A 6,000-nucleotide genomic window follows, 5' to 3' on the forward strand; every position below is an offset into this window, starting at 1 on the left:
GAGGAGCAACACCAGGTTGATCCCCAGCCTGATGGTAATGGTTGAGAGCGGGATAGGTGGGTAGATTGTGTTAGAGTACAGTTCTGCTGCTGTTGATGGCCCACAGTGCCTCATGGTTGCCAATAGTTGAGTTGCTAGATCTGTTTGAAGTCTTGTCCTATTTAACACGTTGATAGTGCCATACAACATGATGGAGGGTATTGTCAATGTGTAGGTGTGACTTCAAGGATTGTGCGATGGTCACTCTTACTGACACTGTCATGGACAGATGCATCTGTAGTTGGCAGATTGATAAAGGTGAGGTCAAGTATGTTTTTCCCCTTTGTTAGTTCCCTCACCACCAAATGTTGCAGGGCCAGTTTAGCAGATATGTCCTTTAGGATCCAAACATCTCAATCAATAGTGCTGCTATCGGGCCAATTGTTGGTGGAGGACACTCAATTCCCCTACCCAGAGTACATTTTGCATCCTTTTTTCTCCCAATGCTTGCTCCAAATGTTGTTCAACATGGAAGAATACTTATTCATCAGGCGAGGGAAAACAGTACATGAGTATCTGCAGGAAGTTTCCTTGCCAATGTTTAACCTGGAGCCATGAGATTTCATGGAGTCAGAGTCAATGTTGAAGTCTCCCAGGAAAACTTCCTTCCAACTGTATACCACTGTGCAGCCTGTGGGACAGGATATGTCCCGCGATAGTGTTGTTTGTTTCTGGGGTATGATTCCAATAGTATGAATATGTCAAGCTTTTGCTTGACTGGTCTGTGAGACAGCTATTCCATTTTAGCACAAACCCCCAGCTGTTAAAATGGACGACTTTGAAGGGTCGACGGCTGTTTCTGCTGTTGTCTTTTCCGGTGCCTAGGTCAATACCAGGTGATCCATCCAGTTTTATTTCTTTGTTGAGACTTTGTAGCAATTGATACAATTGAGTAGCTTGGTAAGACACTTCAGAGGGCTGTTGAGAGTCAACTATGCTGCTATAGATCTGGAGTCACATGTAGGCCAAACCAGGTGAGAATGTCTGGACAGGCATCAGTGTGTCAGATGGGTTTTTCCCAACAGTCAGTGATGGTTTTGCAGTCATTAGCTGATTCTTGGTTATATATTTTTCATTGTGTTCAAACTGCCATGGTGGGATTCAAACCCAGGTCCCCAGAAATTTGGCAGAGTTTCTGGTTTAAGAGTCTAGTGATAATATCTCCCCCTATAAATTGTCATTTATAAACCCATGCTGGTTTATCCAATCTCCTTAATGGTTTCCAAATAGTTTGTTTTCATGTCTTTTATAATAGACTCTAGCATTTTCCCCACGACTAACTAACAATTCTCTATGTTTTTTCTCTCTCTCTTTTTAAATAGTGCTCCTCCAGTTCTGAGGATGGGTCACCTGAAATGTTAACTTTGATTTCCCTCCACGGATGCGGCCAGGCCTGCTGAGCTTTTCCAGCAATTTTTAGAGGAGCAGGAAAGTTGACGTTTCTGGTCGGGACCCTTCTTTTTCTGAAGAAGGGTCCTGACCCGAAACGTCAACTTTTCTGCTCCTCTGATGCTGTCTGGCCTGCTGTGTTCCTCTAGCTCCACACTGTGTTATCTCTGACTCCAGTATCTGCAGTTCTTACTATCTCCAGCAATTTGTATTTTTGTTTTGGATTTATAGCATCTGCAGTTCTTTTGCTTTCTATTTAGTGATAACTGTTAGTAACCCTTTCATCTCTAATTGTGCCTCCAGAAAAATAGCCCAGGGGTGCGATGGCATTGGCAAGTTGGCATGCCAGCTGTTGGTGTGAAATTAGATGCCACACTCCTCCTTTCTTGTCACCAACTTGGAATGAAAATTCTGCCCTTGAGCTCTCCTCATCAAAGGAACAGTTTTTTTTAGCAACTTCTCTCTTAGCTCTATTCATCATATTGAAGACGATGATTATCTGTTTTATTAATTGAACACATTCATTAAATCACCTCTTCATCCTTCCGTTAAATTACAAGTATAGTCTGTACAACAAGTCCGCATAATGTCACTCTCTGGACTTTTCACCTGGATTCTGTAATGAAACAACAGCTTTAGATCTTGCTTTTAATTCAGATCAATGGTTCCCGTAAAAGAAGTTTTTCTGCTCATTACATGCAAAAATCTATTCTTGGTCATTACTTTCTGAAGCTACAGACCATAGCCTAGGACTAATCAAAGAAAAATCATTTCACTCAGCAGCTACAATTCACAGTGAAGTATTGGACTTTGGAGATAATGATTTGAAACTAATTAATTGCTTCATAAAATTGATGACCAGCAGCATGTCATGCATGTCAAAGCCACATAATGAAGCCTTATGTGTATTTCTACATCCAGCCATAAGTTCCCACTTCGCAAATTAAGCTTACATCTTTTATTACTAATTGACACTGAATCATGCAGACTGCAAAAGAAAATTAGCTCATGTGCAAATTAAATTTAGAAATTTGATTAGAAAAAAAATGTCTTTCCTTGAAAAAATGCAGAAAACACACAATAGATCAAACATTATTTACGGACAGAGCATAGAACTAAAGTTACGGGCTTTTCTTCACAGCTTGAGACTATGATAGATAAACAGCATTTAAAAAGAGAAAAACCAAAAAGAGAGAGGAAAAACCCATCCAGTATCTTGCAAGTGAAGAAATAGAATGAATTGCAAAGTGAAAAGGAGAAGATGGTTAAATAGCAGAAGTAATAACAATTGGACAACAAACTTCTGACACAAACTGAACATTAGAATAGCTAAAAGGGATGGGATGCTGAGGCAGGTAGAAGAGGAAGTTTGAAAGACTGGCCAGAAAAAGAAAATTCCATAGACCCAGGTAAGAAGGGAAGAAAAATATAGTTGAATGGCAAGAATGCAGAACATCAAGAGTGGAGACCAGCATGACGTCCAATGTAAGGATTCCACCCTGAAACAATAACTCATTCCCTCCCTCTCCACATCTATGTCAGAAGCGCCAATCCAAACTCCCAGGACTTCCAGTCCACATGAAAACGTTGATGATGAATTGTAAAAATGATTAAGGCCATAAGGTGCCTCAGAGCTAAATCTTACTAAACTCCCCCACCTTCGTGACGATTGTAGATATTTTTCATCAAGCTGTTCAGACATGTTCAGATACATCTCTGAACCTGGTTTCTAGTCCAGAGTCAGGGACACTACCACTGCACACAAGAGCCCTTCTGTGGCAATTGCGAACTTCGATAAACTACCCTTATATATGGGCACTCTTTTATGTTCACACTTGCGGGATTGAGTAGAGCTGCCAAGTCTTCCCAACGGGTCATTTTATGACCCCTTCTACCTTTCCCCATACTCCTGTCATTGAATGCTACTAGCAAAAGACACGGAGTTGAAGCTCTTAATCTTGCTCACATTAGGACAGAAACTCAAGAAAATAAAATAACACTTAAAAGAAGCAACTGATGCAAGATGGTGACAGCAGACTAGGCAGCGTCTGAACTCCTGTGCCCAGGCTTGTCCTCTTCATACACTTTTTCTTTTTCTTTTTCCTTTTACCCTGTCTTCTTTTCTCAGTTTTATTTAACTTTCACTCAAATTTGCCTGATAACGAGAACTCTTCAGTAGGAAGGCGGCTGCGATGGGTTCTGGAGCAGCAGTGGCATCTTCAGAGGCAGTGTGGCTACAGAGCTGGTCAGCTTGTGAAGCCAGGAGCAGGACTCTCACTTCCGAGTAGAGTGGGCTGGTGCAGTTCAGATTGGGACTCGAGCGACGGCATGGCACAGGCTGGTATAGCCCAGAGCGGGACTGTATCTGCAGAGAAGGAAAAGTTGGACTCTCTTTAAGTCATCTTTCTTTATTTTTTATTTTAAGTAAATGAGAATGGCACCTATGCATGGCAATGGTACACACTTTTCACTGTACTTTACATTGAATACGCATGATAATAAATGACTCAATTCAATTCATTGGTCTCCCCAAGATGGCACACTGTCTTCCAATCACTTGGAAACCAAATCCATTTTTCAATGCCCAATTAGATGGTTCTATTCCTTTCTTTTTAACATCTGTTTTTTTTCTTAATTTGTTCATGGAATGTGGGCATCAGTGGTTAGGCCAGCATTTATGGTTAAAAGTTAAAAGACAACCACATTGTTGTGGGTCTGGAGTCACACCTCGGTGAAATCAGGTAAGAATGGCAAATTTCCCTTCATAAAATAACATTAAGGACAATCAGTAGGGGTTACATGGTCACTGTTAGATCAAGCTTCTTTTGAAAATCAGATCTTTCTCTTTTACTGAATTCATATGTTGTCATTTATCATGCTGGGATTTGAACTCACATCTCCAGAAAATTATCATAGTGCCGGGGACTTGGGTTCACTTTCAGCCCTGGGTGACCGTATGGAGTTTGCATGTTCTCCCTGTATCTGTGTGTGTTTCTAGGTGCTCCGGATTCCTCCCACAGTCCAGAAATGTGCAGCTTAGGTATATTGGCCATGCTAAACTATGCCATAGTGTCTAGGGATGTGCAGGCTAAGTGTGCTAGCCATGGTAAATGTGAGGTTACAGGGATAGGGTGGGATGCTCTTCAGAGTGTTGGCGCAGACTCCTGACGAAGGGTTTCAGCCTGAAACATTAACTTTCCTGCTCCTCAGTTGCTGTCTGACCTGCTGTGCTTTTCCAGCTCCACATTTATTGACTCATTTCAGCATCTGCAGTCTGTACTGTCTCCAAGTCTCATGTCTTCCAACCTGTTCCCACCAGCATGGGATGAGCCTGTCTTTAAAATTTGTGATAAAATGCTGCCACTTTAAATGTCCAGGTATGAATTGTTTATCATGAACACAGTACTCATTAACACCTTTGAGCCCATGGATTAGTCTTCCCACTCACCTGTTTAGACTGAGTATCAGCAGGTTTATTTAAAAGTGATTCTATTCATCCCAGTTCAACTTCTGTCCTCACCCAATGTCTCCACACATTAGGATTTCTCACCATAGTTCATCGTATGTTAATTTATAGCAGGATCCTTTGTTTGTTTATTTATATGTCAGAGCTTGGGCTGAATCTTCATAAATGACTATTAACATGTGTTGTATCTAATTCAGGGCATCACACTTTAGACAGAACAGACAGGCTTTGGCATGGTAATATAGTATGCTGGTTATGTTTTAAGACTAAAGATTCAGAGTTATGGAGTATGATAATAATTGGGCGAGTTGGCCTCGGAGATATTCGTTCCCTTCTCACCACCTTAGCAACGAATTGCTGTGTGAGAAAGTTTATCAATGACCATCAATGACCCACCACGAATTAAGACCCTTAAACAATTGACAAGGCACCAAAGGATCTCCACTCACAACTGGATGAATTAGCTACCTTCTTGACAGAAGAGGTACTGGATTTCTGGCTGGGCAAGGGTAGGGGCTCCATTTGCCTTAATCTGGGGTCATTTAGGTGTGGGAATGTGTTCAAGGGGGTGGCTACCAGTGCCCACCAGACTGCTCTTGCCTCTGATCCCCCTGACATGCCCTTCCTATGACCTCTCCCCCACAAGACCTTGTTAGAAATCTCTCAGCAGTAATGAAGTGACGATTACAACATGGTGGCATATATTCATTTGAAACTCTGTATGTCTTCAGCATGGCATATCCTCTCTTTCTTTTCTGTACGCATTTATGAGTCTTGTGTGAAATGGTTTGTTCCTTTCTGTGCATGGGACTCACTGTACAGTATAAAGGAAATGAGAGCCCTGGTGTACTGGCTCACTGAAAATGATAATCATTTCATGACATAATAAAGGTGAACATTATGAAGATTGCACTTAATGATTCCTGATGAAACCTTGTCATTCACAGCCGCACAAATGTCTGTGGTTCTCCGTACCCAGCGTATATTCGTTATTGGGTTGTTAATGGAATACTGTTTTGTATTGCTGTGAAGCAGCCACAGCTTAAATGAAGTTAAATCACTGGCCTTTCAGTCTCTTTACAATCACTACACAGTGTCACAGTGTG

The sequence above is a fragment of the Rhincodon typus genome, chromosome 13 (genome assembly GCF_021869965.1).
Source record: "Rhincodon typus isolate 14 chromosome 13, sRhiTyp1.1, whole genome shotgun sequence".
Taxonomy (NCBI): domain Eukaryota; kingdom Metazoa; phylum Chordata; class Chondrichthyes; order Orectolobiformes; family Rhincodontidae; genus Rhincodon; species Rhincodon typus.